Source organism: Lipotes vexillifer, unplaced genomic scaffold, assembly GCF_000442215.2.
Source record: "Lipotes vexillifer unplaced genomic scaffold, Lipotes_vexillifer_v1.1 scaffold196, whole genome shotgun sequence".
NCBI lineage: Eukaryota > Metazoa > Chordata > Mammalia > Artiodactyla > Lipotidae > Lipotes > Lipotes vexillifer.
The window spans coordinates 2,455,462-2,473,779 of record NW_006775077.1 but is presented as its reverse complement, the minus strand read 5'-3'; the positions used below and the strand labels follow the sequence as shown (position 1 = coordinate 2,473,779).

General features: G+C 39.4%; 1 protein-coding gene across 1 annotated transcript in view; it reads left to right on the top strand.

The window, feature by feature from the left end:
- ZNF407 (zinc finger protein 407) overlaps positions 1 to 18,318 on the top strand; it is a 407,110-nt gene that overhangs the window by 155,300 nt on the left and 233,492 nt on the right. The window lies entirely within an intron of this gene.

The following is an 18,318-nucleotide window of genomic DNA, read 5'->3' as shown; positions in this document are numbered from 1 at the left end:
TGGCACACGGGCTCAGTAGTTGTGGCTCACGGGCTCAGTAGTTGTGGCTCACGGGCTCTAGAGCGCAAGCTCAGTAATTGTGGTGCACTGGCTTAGTTGCTCCGTGGCATGTGGGATCTTCCCAGACCAGGGCTCGAACCCATGTTCCCTGCATTGGCAGGTGGGTTCTTAACCACTGCACCACCAGGGAAGTCCCTAAAACTGCCTTATATTTTCATTTTGTTATCAATGTGCTTTTGTAGAAATCCAGATTTACTCTTTGCATTGTAAATATATTTACAAATGTGGGCCATGAAAACGACAGTTTAATGGTATCAGTGATATTCTCAATCAAGTAGAATGTTCTTTCAGATCATTTGTCAGAGCTTTAAATTGTTAAATTTTATATTTTCTAAGTGTGTTCAATTATATCTTGAAAATGAAAGGCAGTTAAATGTATTATACTTATAAGCACGTACCTCTTCAACCTGTAATTAAGATGCAACTTGGTATTTTGACCAAAATTTCATAACAGAGAGCAGGTACACATGAATGTCTCTTAGTTGGTTCGCTTTTGATGCCAATGATAGCAGTGCAATAGATAGAAAGCCAGTACTAGTTTATGAGCTTCACATGGAAAAACATTCCTCTGTAGCAGCAGTGAACACCTTTAACCTCTTCCAGTCACCTCTAAAATTAATGCTGCTCGTTGTGGAAATGACAGAATGAGAGTGTGAATTACTTTGTATTAACAATGAACACTCCCAAAGTCTTCAGAGTACATAGGCCCTACAGAATGGTAATGTGCACATGACCTTGCTAGAAGAAAATGCTCTTCCTTAAAAGTATAGCCATTTCCTTGTCCCTTCTCATCTCATGTCAGAATCTCTTTAAAAAACAAAACATTTTATTTTGAAAAGAACTTCTTAATTAAGTGAATTATGCTTGCTAAAACATGCAGTCAGCATATATGAGGGCAGAAATAGAATCACAAATCTCATCACTCCAAGACCATTGCCACTGTTAGCTCTTGCTAATGTCTCTTATTCATTAGTAACTTTTCTCACTTCTCGTGTGTGTATAAATGCATGTATAGAATTTTGTATAAATGAGAATCATACTGATCATAATATTTTGCTACTTCCTTTGTTTCATTCATATGTCATGGATGTTATCCTCTAACTTTATAAATACAGATTTGAATTGTAATTTAATGGCTTTATAATCTATTGTTTATACATATCATGATATTACTATTTAACGGACATTTGTAATGTTTCAAAATCTTTACTGTGAGAACAGTATTGTGTGTAAGTCTTTTCTCAAGTTATTAAATTATTTTTCTTGTGTAAATTCTGGAACTACTGAAGTTACCCATATTTTGTTACATTTGATAAGTCTTCCACCTCGTTCTCCCAACAAGGCATGGTTGTTATTTTACTGTGTGTACTGGATGGATGGAGAAGAATGATATTTTTATTTTACATGTTTTATGTAACCAAATACAAAATGTGAGATTTCAAAGAAAATTCTTACTTGCTTTGCATTAGAGCAGCTTTAAAATTCCTCTGGTACTCATTTCATCATCCCTTTTATTAACAGTATTTTGATAGAAGATCTTGAAAAATATTCTGGGTGTTTGAAATATCAAGTAGCGATTATCCAGTGAAAGAAAATAATAAAGCTTAATATATTAAATTTAGATTTCATATTTTTATGTTACTAGTTTTAATGTGAACACATGTATACTCAAACTCTTGATATTCCAGGAAAGCTTTAATAATTAAGTTTGTAATTGTCAAAGGTTAATGATAAATATGGCAGCCTGAGTTCTAACATAGAGTTAGCTATCAGCCAACCCTTAGTGGAAGTTTTCTCCTCGTCCAATGTGTGGGAATTCTAAGGTAGCTTAAGATATCATACCATATAGAATTTAATAATGGCAGATAAGGAATGGATGTGATGATCCTTTTTTTTTTTGTTAAATGAAACAGACTTTTTCTGACTCTTACTGGGTGGTAGATAGTGAGAGCGAGCCCCAGCTTTACCACCCTGTAATTCTTAGAGAATGTTGTTACCTGTAAACGTCAAATGAACGTACCAGTACCGCAAGCGCTCAGCCTTCCAAGCCCCATCTTGAAACGCTTTACCCCAGTCTTGAGCTAACAGACTGAGCGGAGGCCCTCGGTGCTTCTCTGCAGTGTGGAGTTGGTGCTGGCCTTCCTGGAGCTACAGTTGTCCTGGGTTAGCTCTTCCTGATGGCTTTGCCCTTGGCGGGAAGGCTCCTCTTCCCCAGCCCTGTGGCTCGTGACTGTGCTGCTGCGGGGCCACTCGTGGCAGTGAGACTTGAACTCCCTATCAGAGAAAACTTGCCTGACCATCTAGAATGTGGCTTTGGGATTTCTCTTTATTTAGAACTGAACATGGCAAAATTCATTTTGTACTGTCAAGTAAAGATGCACAGTGTTTACCTCTTGAGAGAAAAATATTTCCCTCACACATAGTTACAATTTTTAAATTGATTTTCTGAAATGTTTTATGTGGTTTCTTTTACATCTTACTGGATTTTATCAGAAACTTTAAAAGGGCAGATTTTAAGAAATGGGTCAGTCTTACCAGAAAACGTATAACTTGTTCTCATTCCATATGAAAAAGAGAGTTTGGTATTTCTACTTTAGTCATATTTATCTAAGAACCAGGGAAGCTGTGTTGTGTTACCCTGGGTCCGGATGTCAGCAGTGAATGGCAGAGATAATGTGGTTTTTATCAATATTAATACTTACTGGGGCACCGTTTCAAAAAGGTCAGGAATGACAGAGCAAAAAATTTTCACGAGAATATGCTTTATAACGTGTCTTGAAAACCTGAAGCAGTTCAAGCCACTTGATTGTCCTCGGCTGCCGAGGAAAGGCTGCATCTCGAGAACTCAGGACGTTGCCGAGAATACAGAGCAGCAGGACCTCGGCAGTGCCTCTGCGGGTCAGAGTCCGTGTGGGCTCCTGGGAGCTGCTGTGACCCCAAGCGGGAAGGGGGGCTGCGGACTGACTTAGCAGAAGTCACAAACGCTCCATTGTCTTCTTTCTTTTATGTGGAGGATACTTCTTTGCACACTTGAGTTATTTGTAAGTCATCCCACATTTGTAGACTGGTCTCGTGCTTTTCCGAGAGGAACTGTGGTTTTAATAATTACGCACTCAGTTTTTATTGAATTGCCCTCATCAAAGATTTTTTAAGAACCTCTTAATATTGTGGGGTTAGACTTTTTTTGAAACCTGACTATCCAATCACAGTTTTTCTCTGCTTGCCATGTGACCAATGCCTAGCATTACCAGGAAAGATCATATTAATTACTTTAATTAACACGTGACTTTAGGAGTCTTAGATTAATCAGCACGTGACTGTTGGTTATCTGTACTCTTGTGGGAATTTTTCGCCACCAAATGCAAATACCAGGCTAAAAATATTGCTTTGTTTGTGCGTGGAGAGAATATTCATTGCAGTAGTACTGTACGTTCAAGAAAACAGAAAGTAATTAAAATGCTGATTACTATAGTAAATCTCTAAAATGTCCTATTATTTGTATTTCACATGTGCTCACATTTCTGAGAAGTTAGCTTTTGCACAGCAACCTACCATGATTATCTGATATCCTCCGGAAGGTTAGCTGAGTTGTTTCCTATATTACTTAGGAAAAAAGTTCTTTTCACAATTGAAAATGTCAGCATCAATTTAAAGTAACACTAAGCATGTGCTCGCTTTCTGAATATTATCCTCCAGCCACCCTGCCGAGGATCTGGCTGTGACAGTTTGATTAGATCATCAATCCTCACTGTTAACAGCACTTTTCCTGAACACCTGGGCTGCCGGGTCACATCTGAATCCAGCTACCGTTGTTTCCGTGACCCAACGTGCGCTCACCATAGCAATTTACATTATGTGCACAAATTAAAAGTTACCTTATAACAACAGTTTACTTTAAAAACTGACCTTGTTTTCCCCCACGTTAAAGTTATGTCACGTTACAGGAGTTGCGTTTTTGTATATATGATGAAAGACCCTTTGAGACACAGTCACCCGCCGTGACGAAGGTGTTGTTTCTTTTTTTCTTTTTATTTAGGCTCTTCGATCAGAATCTCTATAATGAAAATAATCTTGTCTTTCATCTTCTTGTGCCATTTTGAAATCTGCTTTGATTGCATTTAAAAATTTTTCATTACATTTCACTAGATTTAAACCTAAAAAAAATTGAATTTGTCATATATTGCTGAAAATCTTTCTGCTTTCTGCTCCCAAATTCTCCACTTGAACTGTCACAGTGGTCTGATTTATACTTTCCTATTTATAGTTGTAGTGATAGAGATAAATACCTTACTTACATTTTCAGTGCAAATTGTTTAGTAGCATAGTGCAACATAAGCATACTGTTAAAGCTAGCATTATTGGATTTTTCGATACCATAGTTATCTTTAGTTTTCCTCACAACTTTTCATTTATGTAATGAGGGGAGGAAAATACAAAAATTTATGTCATTAAAATTTATGATGCTTTGGAGTAGGGGCCTGACTTCTGCTATTTAACCAAAGTTTTACTCTCCAGGTTTGAACAGTGTTAAGTGTTTCTACCTTATTACTGGTAGAGACAAAGTAGAATCAGATATAAATTGTAGCTGCTCTTTTAGCTGGAACTTATTATTGTTTTTTAGTTTTTAATTGTTCATTATTTTAAGGTATATGTGAATATTGTATAAGCATGTCAAAGTGGTGTGCTGTTTTGTTGAGAAAATCATAATATCTCTCCCTGATTTCTCAACTTTTTAATTCTTTCATTCTTTCATGTTTAATGGAAGAGCATATGAGTTTATATACAAAAAGGACTTTGCTAGGGCTTCCCTGGTGGCTCAGTGGTTGAGAGTCCGCCTGCCGATGCAGGGGACACGGGTTCGTGCCCCGGTCCGGGAAGATCCCACGTGCCGCGGAGCGGCTGGGCCCGTGAGCCATGGCCGCTGAGCCTGCGCGTCCGGAGCCTGTGCTCCGCAACGGGAGAGGCCACGACAGTGAGAGGCCCGCGTACCGCAAGAAAAAAAAGGACTTTGCTATTACTGATGCACTGTATTTTTTTCTAAAGATGTAACTCTTTTGGAATCATTAAAATCTTTCATTCTTATTTTTTATGACCTATTACTTCATATGTAATAGGACATAGGAAAATGTTACTAAATAATACTAAATATTCTTAAGTAAGATTATACTTTGTAGAGACCAAAGCCAACATGTATGTGTTCTGGGGCAATGAGTGAGCACTGGTCTGCTGGAGCCATAGGCACATATATCCCAGTCAAGCTGCCTCTCTTACCTTGGACCACTTACGGTTTCATTAGCATGGCTAATGTTCATAATAGAATCTTTATCATATCTCAGAAAGTTTGGAACAGTGGTAAACTCCTGGGCATTTGACAGTGGCACAATGTGATATGCTGAAAGTTCATTTGCTTAATAACTGGTTGACCTAGTTTTAATTCAGCCTTTTCTCTATCCAGCTGTGTGACCTTGTGTACATTACTTTAAATCTCTGTCTCAGTCTTTGCATGTGTGGGATTCTAGGAAGAAAGTGAGAGCTGGGGTTGCAGCACTTGAGTCCTGGCTGTGTCCATAAGTAGCTTTATTTCCTTGGACAAATCTCTCTGACTCTCAGAGTCTTAGTTTCATTATCAGTAAAGCTGATATGATAAGGTGTAGACTACTGTGAGGATCCAGTGAGATAATACGTGACAGGTACTATGAGGGAAGTAAAATAACATGCTGTAATGAAGAAAACTCTAGCATAGGATTATTAAAATCTAGTACCTGAGTTTTAATCCTAACACAGCCATTTTAGTAACTCATGCAGCCTTAGCCAAGTTATTGAACCTCTGATACTCAGGTTATTTAACTAAAAATATGGGGAGGAACTCTTTCAAAAATTTCAAAAGGAGTAAATTAGACAAGGTTCAGTATGTAAGTGATGTCGCTGATCGTTTGACATGGAGAAGGTGCGCTGCTCATGTGCGTCACCTTTACCTGGTGTGTATGTTAACTTGACAAGATGTACCAATGCTCAGTCTGGTTTTGAGTGGAGTGGTGAGTGAGGTAAAGGCATTCTTCTGGCACTTACGTTCTTGTGGAAGAGTCAGAAAATGTGCGAGCCAATAAATAATTTTAGAAAGCAGTGGGTGCTATGGAAAGAATGAAGTGGGGTGAGAGGCTAGGAAGTGACAGGTGAGCAGGGGTTAGTATTATTAGACTGTTCAGGTAAGGCCATTCCAAAGCATTTTGTAAAAACTATTTTTGAGATAATCGTAAACTCACATGCAGTTGCAAGTAATACTACTCTGTATTTTAACATAAAGATAATGAAGCTAAGACTCATTTCTGAGGCAGTTTGAGCAGAAACTTGGAACGATGAGAAGGACTGCGTCAGAGCACATTCTGGGCAGAGGGGATAGAGTGCAGACTCTGAAGTGGGAACACATTTGGGGCCTTGGGTGTGCTGAGCAGGGTCCCCGGAGCTGTGCCATATGCCCACAGAGGTGCGTGTGCTGAGGACAGCCAGGCAGCAGTCTGATCACGCGGGACTCTGGAAGCCGTGGTGAGGCCTCGTGTGCTTTGTGCCATGGATATTCGTGGAAACGTTTTGAAAGGGCAAGCAGCACTTTGGACAGTCACTCTAGTTGTGCTACAGGACATTGCTCAAGGTTTCTCTGTGTAATTTTTCAAAATTCTTGACACCCCCCTATTTTTAAACTGGACTTCAACATTTTCATCATAAGTGTAAATAGTTGTACAGGATGTAATTTCTAGTGTATAGTAAAAATTGACATTGTAAAATATTTATGCCACTTAAAAATATATCCAAGAGACTTAATACAATGGTGATTTGATACACACTATCATCCACTTAAACAATCCATGACTAAGTTCTTCTTTAGCTGTCAGAAAATTTATATTTGTTGTTCTTTTTTTTTTTTTTTTTTTTGCGGTACGCGGGCCTCTCACCGTTGTGGCCTCTCCCATTGTGGAGCACAGGCTCCGGTCGTGCAGGCTCAGCGGCCATGGCTCACGGGCCCAGCCGCTCCACGGCATGTGGGATCTTCCCGGACCGGGGCACGAACCCGTGTCCCCTGCATCGGCAGGTGGACTCTCATCCACTGCACCACCAGGGAAGCCCTCCCAGGATTCTTTAAAAATAAAGCAAGAACTGAGGCAGTCCCATTCTAGGGAAGGCATGGATCTTTGCTGTGGGTTTTTTTGCCTTAGTGAAATAAAGTTCTGCTCGCTTCAGTGTTTCTTACCTGTTCTCTTTTTGCTTTCCCTCCTTTAGAAGTAATGTCCTTCACTGATAATAATTCAGGATCGATGAGGCACGATCTCTAAGCAAAATTGTCATCGCTGTCACCATCCCATCCACAGTATACCTGAATTTAGAACATTTGAATTTAGGCCAACCGTCCTGTGTCCCTTTGTATAGCAATATGTACAAACAAGGAAAGCCCAGAAGCTCCTCCAGGATTATGGTGCCTTGATTATAAAAACCGCTTTTCCAATAACAGTAGTTTCTTGGGTTCCCCAGTGACTTTTTACCACTTTGGAGCACAGGACAGGATGGGTGAGAAGGATGCCTTCCTTTTGCTCAGTGAGAGAAGGGCTGTTGTGAATAAGATGTGGTTGAGAATCCCTGGCCCGTGGTTCTGCCTCAGGAGCTTTCCTCGGCAGATCAATAAATGGAAGGAGAATGAACGGAGCTGGGGATCAGGAATCGATATCTTTACCCCGCCTGGACTCGTAGCCTCTTCCATGTGCCCTCCAAGTGTAAGGAGCTGACTGGTCATGGCATAGAGCATAGACGGTGAGCGGAGGACACTGAGAGGAGTTAGTTCAGGTGAGGGACAGTGGGGTTTGGATCAACAGGATAGGATGTATCAGATTTGTGATACATTTTGAAGGCGGAACCAATGGCACTTGCTGAAGGATTGATATAAGTTAAGAGGGGGGGATCAAGACTGCAGCGGATGGTGTCAGTGATGATGCCTTTAACTGAGATGCAGACACCTGGAAGGACAGCATATTGAGAATTTGGGAATCAAGAGTTAGATGTGAGGTACTGTGGGCCGTTCAAGTGGAGATGGTGACTGGGAAGGTATATCGGTAGTTCTGGAAGTGAAGGCAGAGGCCAGGTCTGAAAGGACACCTTTGGGAGGAGAGGCCTGTACCTGTTGCCTGAAGCCAACACTGGGTATGATCTGCAGATGCGGCGTGGAGAAGAGGAGGGAAGGGGTCAGGCCTTGGTGTCCACGCAGAGGTCAGCGAGGTGCGGGGGAAGCTGCCGTCGGATCGGGTAGCTTGTGGGCGCACCGTGGAGTGTGGGCATCTTTAACACTAAGTGACAAAAGTACTTCAAGGAGGGACTTGATATTTGGGTAAATTATCACTTGTGACATCAAGACACAGAATTAGGTATTCAAATTCTTACTGAGTCTAAACTGGAGTTTGCTGAACTGGATGGTTTTTGAGATTCCATCGTTCCGCAAGTCCTAGGGTTCTGTAATGTCAGACCTACCTCTGAAGACAGGCTCCGGGCCTTTGTTAAAAGGGCTTTTCTGGTAATGGTGGTGCTATAAGAAAACAGAAGGTGTCCTCCTCTTGTGACTGGCCTCTGTATTGCCCACACTATCCACAGGTCATTCTGAAAACTCAGGTAAATCAGTCCCAGCCCCGTTTCCTTTTTTCTTAAGAGAATTGTTACGACGTGAGTAAATCCTGAATCACTTTCACTGTCACCCCCTTGCATATTAGAATGTCTTATTCAGTTAACAGAAGTGATGTTGCAGTGATGCCGCATGGTTGCAAAATAACTTCCCTTGGGCAGTCTCTTTTGGGATCCTCCTAGCGAGTGATTTTTTTAGTCTTTTTCCTAAATATGTTTATGGTTCTGAGGTAGAGTAAAATAACGAGAGGCCTTTACTCCATGATTTATTCTGTTTCTATTTTTGTATTTTTAAAAGATGCTCATTTCGTGGTTGGTATTTTGCATGTCATAAACTTTTATAGTTACTCATTTCTGAACATGAGAGTTCCGGTATATAGTTTTGTGTTTTTTAAGATATTTTGAGATGTTGATGAAACTGTCATAGTTATTCTATTGTTTTATATCTTAATTATCAAAGAAGATTTATATTTTTTTCTATTAGTAGTCTCATCAGTTGATATATTGAATTGTCTTCTTAGAATGCATTAGGATTGTGCTGTGAAGTCCATGTGTGTTTTAAAGCTGAATATCATTATATAGTTATATCTTGCGCTTAGTCTTAAACTATTAGCAGACTGAGAGAAAAGTAAACACCTAGTGTGATTAGGTCAAATACCATGTTTTCGTTCATGTCATCCATTGTATCAGGCAAGTGCGGTTCACAGTTTCATGTTTTTACAAGTCACTTTAATTTTAATTTTGTTTCGTTGCATGTATTTTCTGTTCTCTGTAGTTTTGAGGTTCCCTTTGTGTGTTGCTCCATGGCTATATTTTCCCTTTATTTCATTGACCTTAATCTTGGCTTGTTATTCTCTTAACTTTCTTTTATAAGCTTTATATCATTTAATCAGTGTTCTTGTTTCCTTCTCTTGAATGAAACAGTAGGGCAGGCTATTTGAGAGCACAGCCATTGTTTCAGACAGTTCTGGATTTGTGTCTTAGCTCTGCCACTTACGAATTATGAGACCTTTGGCAAGTAGCTTAGACTTTCTATGTATAAAAGGAAGTAATAATATTTATCTCACAAAGCTGTGAAATTTAAATGTGTCATAAATTTTCTATTACATAACAAACTACTCAGTACATTGCCTACAAGGCCGTCTTTATCTGATTCAAATCTATCATCTTCAATCCCGTTTCCCTCCATACCATGATGGAACAGCCAGAACTTGATTTTCCCACAATATTGCATTTTATTTTTCTAGATAGCCTATAGTTCTTTTGAAGACAGTGTCTCTTCCTTCCACCCCAGCTGCTCTTCTTTTTGTCTTTGGGTTTTTGCACTTTGATTATAATGTGACGTGTGCCTGTGTGTATATGCATGCGTGTACCTCTGTGTGCCTCTATGCACACGTGTTTTTTCACTCTGCTTGGAGTTTGCTGAGCCTCTCGAATGTGGAGGTTGATGTCTGGCTTCGGCTTTGGAGTTTCGTGGCTGTTATGTCTTTGGATATTGCTTTTGTCTCTCCTCTTCTTCTGGGACTCCAACTACATATGTGATGGGCCTTTCTGCTGTGTCCCTTGTGCCTACCATGCTCCGATCTGTTCTTTCCATTTTTTCTTCTCCTTATTCTTCAGTTTTAGTATTTTCTGTTGACTGTCTCAGAATTCACTAATCATGTCCTTTGCCATGTCGACTTTTCTTTCAAGTCATCCAGTGGATGCTTAATGAAAGATATTTTACTTTTTAGTTAAATGTTCCTCTGATTTTTTTCACATAGATTTCAGTTTTCTCTTGCAGTTCTCCATTTTTTCATCCATTTTTGTTCCTCTTTTTATCTATTTTATTGGTCATGATGATCATACTTATTTTATTCTTTGCGTGTTTTTACTCTGAATTATTGGCTGCATTTTTGATCCATTTGCATTTCTTGTAATTTCTGAGTTGTGTGCTCAGTGTGGAGTATGAGAGAACAGAGGCCCAAATGGTTTCCTGTGATGGGGAGAGGACCGTCTCTCCTGTTAGGCAGGAGGCGGGAGGGGTGACCATCTCTCCCGACAAGGGAGTGTGTGCATCGGGCGGCTCTCGGTGCCCCCGGGGTTTGGCTCTCTTCCTAAGCTGTGGACATGCTGTGCTTTGGATTGAGACCCAGTGGTGAAGGTGGGCTGCCATTCTTCTGGGGGGAGGAAATGGCCTCCGACCAACAGCCTGGCTGGGAAGGGCTTCCTGTCTCTGGAATGACAGTTCATCTACGTCTGGTCATTCCACTGCTTCCTTGATGTCACAGGGGGGCAAGGTGGTGGTGATGAATCTGCCTTTTCTGGATGTCGCAGTGGGGCTGTGGCTGCTCCAGTCCTATCAGGGAGTGGAAGTCCATGATTTTTCAGAAAACTTAGAAACTGTGATTAGTTAATAAACCTTTAAGGTAGTATTGAAAAAATTCTTAGTAACTGAGTGAAGGAATAAAGTGATGCATGGAGCAGGTGTTCCGTTAGCTGCTTTTTTGCATTGGCTGTGTGGTGCCCAGCCATCCCTTTATACAGGAATATGTCATTTCTAGTTGTTTTATTGGAAACATGTTTGAGTAGCATTAAGAAAAATTCATATTCAAATTATATCCTTTTTTGTTAATGGTTGATATTAATTTTAAAAGATCCTAAATTTTGCTTATTTGAACTGTTTTTAAAATTTGATCAACTTAAATGTAAGATTCCCAGTGAAGTAGAAAGTAGTAGTCCAGTTTGTTGAAGAACAATCAATAAGATTTTATCCTCTATCAGAGCTAACAGTGTCTTGATTGTAATTCTGGATAATTGCAAACAGAGAAAGAAACAAACAAAAAGTACTTTTATTACGAAGCTGGATTTTTAGGAAATAAATTTTTAAAAATAGGATTTTTTTTATATCTTTTAAAAATGACATCTGATTGCATAAATAATTCTTATGTAATTTAGTGAAACTTTTAATTTTATTTTTGCATCTTTGTTAAAGAGATTCAAATACCCCATCAGCAGTTTATTCTATAGGACTTTTCATGCTTCCTTCATTTAGATACTGTCTGGTCTTCCCACAGCTTCCTGGATATCACACATTTGCAAATTACCCACATTTACTTTGTTTAAAAATTTTTCTAACTTCACATTGTGAAAATAATTCGAACATACAGATACATTAATGAGAGCACTGTGATCGCTGTGCCCTGACCACTCAGACTCAACATCTGTAGGATTCGTCTTATCTGCTTTCATCCCGTCTTCTCTCTCATATTCCCTCCCCATAGCCAGTAAGAAGCCAACTTTATTTTGTATTTTGGGTTTATCCTTCTCTTGTTTTAAACACAAGCAAATATGGAATATATTGTATTTTGAGGTTTAAAACTGTAAGATTTTCTTTTTCACAGTACTAATCAGTAATAACGTTGATTTTCCGTGATTATTGATGTCCTTTATAAAAGAGATTAATAAGTAATTTAGCTAAGTTGAAACAGTTAGGACATATTGGGATCAAGTTGAAGATGAAGTCAGTCTAGGTCTAGAGCCTGTTTCTAGCTATTATCTCTGGCTGCCTGGTGGTGTACCAACCTGAGTCCTCTCCTGCTGCCTGGTGGTGTACTAACCCTGAGTCCTCTCCTGCTGCCTGGTGGTGTACATAACCTGAGTCCTGTCACTTGTTTCAAGCTCTTCCTGTAAAGTCACGATATGACTTTAATATTTTAGATTTTTTCTACTTTACTGTGTATATAGATTATTATTGCCAAAGCATGACTGTTGCTTCCTTACTACACAAACCAAACAAAGCAATAGTGCGCCATGCCTCCTAATAACATTTTGGAGTTCTTTATATGTTGTTCCCACTCTGCACAATATGTATCCAAATGCCGATTCCATTTACTTTTCCACACAAATCCTTAGGATTTGACATGTGAGGTTTTTTTATGCTCATGGTTATGCACATTCCCGATTGGAAGTTGTAGAATGTACTAGAAGCTATTGTATGAAAGGACATTTTTGGGTTTGTTGCTGTTCTGCTACTTTGTGGCTTGATCCACCCAGTTAAAGGAAATTCTTGGCTTCTAGGTAACCCTTCTGCAGATATGTTTATGGATACTTGGCTGTTTTTCAGTTGAAGTAGGAGAATCTCATGGCCCACCTCTGACTCAGCCCCCATCAGGTTCACCTTGTGAAGGGCTGAGTGGAACTTTCTCCACATCTCACACTTTCATCCTCATCTAATTCTTTTCTGTTGAAAACTTTCTTCTTATTTCCTTATGCTTAGGTTTATTTCTGTCTTTTCTTACCAGCTTAGGTGTACCTACACACAGATAAATAACACATTTAAAAAATTACTTTTCTGTCAATTCAGAGTCTATCTTTTTGTAAAAAGTGATGATATTTTCCTAATTCTACTAAATGCAAATATCAATACAATATACACAAAGAGAAACATCTAAATATTTTCTCTAGATAATGCACAATAATAAAATAAATGTAATAGTGTTTTTATAATGTTTGCCGAGCTCAGTATAGAAGTTATTTTTTCCTAAGGTGCCAAGTGTATGACAGTATTTTTAGATATAAAAATGTAGTAACTAATTGTTGTCTTTTCCATAAAATAGCAACAGCATAGGTAAAATTCTGTTTTCCCCCCTGAATGCTATTTCTACAAACAAATGAGTTTGAAATCCTTTCTAAGTGGTTATAATTCTTAATCTTGGTGTTGTTATCAATCCTCCATTTGTTATCATGCCACATTTTGTTGGCTTTTTGCTTGGTGGCTTTGATTTATTTAATTCCTGAATTTGGTAGTATACAAGATGAAAAACACTTCATTTGTATTTTTAACTCAATAGTGATGTGATCAGATATGGCATTTGTCAGTTAAATTTATATCCATAAAACTCAATAATTAGAATATTATTCTAATAAGTACATAATCTAATTGCTGAAAGTATTCTTCATTTTAACATGCAAATATATTAATGATTTTGACTTTTGGTCAATATTTGTGTCAAAGACACAAGCCTATTCTAAAATTGTGTATACAATTTGTGTACTAGATAATAAGTAAGGAATTGCTTTCTATAGACCTTTATTCTGTTATGTTCCTTTACCTTTACTCTGTGAAATTTACTAAGGACCTCGTTGATTCCCTTATGTGTTTGTGTGCTAAAATCTATCTCTGAATAAAATCTATTGCTTCTATATGTTAATTATTTTTAGGGTTGATTTTTCATTGCTCTGAAGGCTGAGTGTACTCAGACATTCTAGCAAATACCTGCACTCAGACTGCAGTTACCACGCTAGCTGATATGTCACTAGTACAATTAGTAGTCAGAATCTCAGTTCATGTAGATGGATCACGCTGTCCTCTAAGGAGAAACATATCACAGGGAGACACATCCCATGTGTTACCCTCCCCTTTCAACAATTTGGATTTCTGATTCTTTTTGAGGAAGAGCTGCAGGGACTAAACCTTGGCACCTTTTTTCTAGTCTTAGTGTTTTTTTAATACTGTGTCTGAATGGTGACTTGTTAGAAAACATACAGAATGTTTCCGTATTACTGTAGTTCCCCTTACTTTGAGGAAATTAATGTTCTCAATTCATCTTATAAATAGGTCCCACACTTCCTCTTACTTGGTTCTTTGGTTGGCATTTGTTCCTAAAAATCACATCAGTTATCTTTAATGTGCATACATATAATAATTGGTGAGTATGAAGGAGTGACTTTTGCTATGTTATTTTTGTTTATGAAGTACAAAGTACAAACGAAATTGTGCATTTTTGTAACTTACGGAATTTACTTATAAATTAGTATTAAAATTATGCCACTATTTAAGACATTCGTTTTTGTTTGTTTGTTTTTTAATTTATTTATTTTTGGCTGCGTTGGGTCTTCGTTGCTGCGCGCGGGCTTTCTCTAGTTGCGGCGAGCGGGGGCTACTCTTCGTTGCGGTGCACGGGCTTCTCATTACGGTGGCTTCTCGTTGTGGAGCACAGGCTCTAGGCATGCCGGCTTCGGTAGTTGTGGCTCGCGGGCTCTGGAGCGCAGGCTCAGTGGTTGTGGCACACGGGCTTAGCTGCTCTGTGGCATGCGGGCTCTTCCCAGACCAGGGCTCGAACCTGTGTCCCCTGCACTGGCAGGCGGATTCTTAACCACTGCGCCACCAGGGAAGCTCGAGACATTCGTTTTAAAATTAAATATGTATTTAAAAAATAGATGCATACGTATATACATACGTAAACATGGATTAAGACCTGTGTGTTCAAAATCCCGTGTGACGGTGCTTTGGGGCATGTGAAGATAATTTTAAAAGTAGTAAATACTACCAAGAAGCTGCAGTGTTGGGCAAGAATTATATTAAGTGTGACCATGAAGTGTATTTTTACAGACCGTTTAAAAGCCAATGATAGATTCTAAAGCTACTCTGAATTTTAGAGACGTAGGATTGTGGGTTATCTATAGTCTAGTGGATGGGATCAATCATATTGTGTGGCTTAATTGGGCAGTTTATGTATTGGCTCAAAATTTCATTCTCAGATTTCTTTTTTGTTTTGAAATGTATCAGGGAAATCTTATGTAAGATGATAATTTATCAGTGTGTAAATTTGTCACACTAACCCAGCTTGGGAATGTGAGACGGCGCTTGACCTCAGTGCATATGTGGGGTTTGCATCCTGCGCTCCCAGGGTATGGTCGGTCGTACTGTGCCCACGTTTCCTTCCTGAGTTGGTCACAGAAGTCACAGGTGGTTGGGCAGTGGTGACAACATGGGAACATGTGCCTCCCTTGTGGTGTGGCGCCGTGCTTTCTGTGACTTGAACCTGTGCCTTGTTTTCTTTGGGTCAGATTCTCCCACACTCGATTAATTAACATGAGTTGTTCTTCAATTCCCAACGTGTAGATAATGAAGTGAAGTTTATGTACTACATTTCATTATCATTTTAATCTATATCTCTTGTACATTGTAGTATTTATTTCTTATGTTGTACTTTATTTATATATAATATGCCCTCAGTATGTGTTTATCAGTTTGAGTTTGAATTTTTGCTTCTGCATATTGAATGGCTATTTGCAGAGTTATTTTTAGGTTATCAAAAGAAATTTTTTCACTGTAACGCTTTCCTTGCTTTGGCTAAAATAAGCAAAACTTCTTTTACGCACAGATGTATTTTAATTCAGCAGCTGCCTTCTTACCCATTTTTTTTTTTTTTTTTGCGGTATGTGGGCCTCTCACTGCTGCGGCCTCCCCCGCCGCGGAGCACAGGCTCCGGACGCGCAGGCTCAGCGGCCATGGCTGACGGGCCCAGCCGCTCCGCGGCATGCGGGATCCTCCCAGACCGGGGCACGAACCCACGTCCCCTGCATCGGCAGGCGGACTCCCAACCACTGCGCCACCAGGGAAGCCCTTACCCATTTTTTAAAACACATTTTGTCTAAATCAGAAATCCAAATGCAAAATACAGCACCAAGGAGTATCACGTGCATTTATGGCCCTCTCTGGAGGATTGAGGAACAGATAACATTCATTCTTGTGGCTAGTTTCCAACCTTGACAGTCATTATTAAATACATTTCAATAATATAACTTTAAAACATACTTTTCATTGTATGAAGGCCACTGAACAGGAAAAAAAATACTAAATGTGAGTAAAGACTGCAGGATTTTGGCATGACTCTTGATAAATGATAAAGGAAATAATTTCTCTCCCTCTCCATCTCCATCCTGCCCTTCTGTACCGAGACATGTCACAGCTGGAAACGCAGCTTGGTTGTGACATGCCTTTCACCTCCCTGAGAGGTGGTGCCACATGTCAACAAATTCTGAAGCCTCAACTGAAGTGTTAGAGCATCTTGGTCAGGTGCACAGAATTTTGAGCCTCTGTAAACTTCATTATTGAAATAGTAGTGAGTATAAAATGCCAATAGGCCTGCAAGAAATAGCTGCAGATATTTGTTTTGGGGTAAAAAGGGCTCATGCTATGCGTTTGGTATTCTTGTTTTATCAGGGATGAAACTCAATTATTCCAAGATATGTTTTGCCCTTCTCTACATAATTTTCATGAACAAAATTCTACGTAAAGGAAAGCATTATTGTTTCTTCTAAGAATCTTCTCATTTTCAAAGTATATTCTGTGGGAGTGGTTGGATCTTCCTAATGGAAGGATATGGAAGTTGAACAGTGTGGCTAAGAGATACGTGCTCTGTTGTGTTTCCCATAATACTCAAGCCATAGGAGATATGGTTGCTTTTAAGAACGTCCGTATTCATTTTCTGGCTCTCTTCTTTAGCCATCTATGTTAAGGGACAGGTGAACAGACAGGGTTGTCTGACTGATCTGTTGGCAGATTGGCATGCTTGTCTTCTGTTGTTGGTTTTGTTTGAGTTCTTATCAGATGCTCTTGTAATCTGACGCTGATTGAGGAACAGTCACACCGTGTCGTGGACAGTATACCCAGTGCCTCTGCTTGGCGATGTTCACCTAATGTTGCTTGAGAGGCTCTGACCTCCTGGATGTGTTCATAAAATGGGATAAGGTGAGAATGTTTACTAGGACCAGCTCAAATATTATGTAATGGTGGCTTCTCATAGTAGGACATTAAAAAAAAAAAAATCATTGCTTTTAAATTATTCATTACAATATCAGATATTAAAACACTTCCTTAAGGAGTATCATTTTTCTACTCATGAATTTTAATTTTGAGAGTTGTCTCAGTAGTGTGTGGTTCTAAAGCTATCAGTTCTCTACGAATATTCCAAAACAAGAGAGCTTTTGAGTTCCTGCTCCCTGCTGGATTTCATGGGTTATAATAAAGGATAAAATTCATGGTACTTGACACTGAAGAGTTTACAGTCCAATATGCTTACCTTCTGAACTATCCTTACCATTATGTTTTGTTGTTTTTTAGTTTGCTTTCATTCTGCAGGAACAGTGAGAAGAGGACCCCGGTTTGGATAATGGGGCTATTCAGCTAGATTATAAGTGTTTCGTGGGATTTATTCATTGCTATGTTTTGTTTGTTGCTCTGTCTCTGATGTCTAGAACAACCTAGCATGTGGCAGTCTTCAGTACATAATTGTTGAACAAAGTTTGTGTGAATGAAAGTATTGGCATTTGCACTGGGTACTGAAGGAGGGTGGTGTAGGGTTTAGCAAAGAAGAAAGTAGGCATTCTCATTGTAAGTGAAAGGATAAGGAAAATGATGGACTTAACGATGGGGAGGGTTTTTTTTTTATTTGTTTTTGTTTTTTTTCAGGAGTGAATGGATTGATTTTCTAGAATAAGGGAAACAGTGGGAAGATGTTATAGGAAATTATGTATTTCAGAATTTGTCTGTAACGCTTAGCAATTTACTTGCAGCCACCCAGAATAAATGGGCAGTTTGTTTGCACCTGGCAGGGGAAAGGCTGGTAGTGGTGTCCAGAGGGCTTGGAGCAGGATAGGTGGGCTGTATGTTGAGGCGTCCCCTGATGTCTGGCCAGTATTTGTTGGCAGCACTGTGCTAGTGGAGACTTGGGGGTCTCCATCCCAGGGGGCCCAGACCTGTCAGTCATCATCAGCTACGGGGTCAGACGACCTGTCAGAGCAGGCTGTCAGCCACAGTGATGTGGTTCAGCA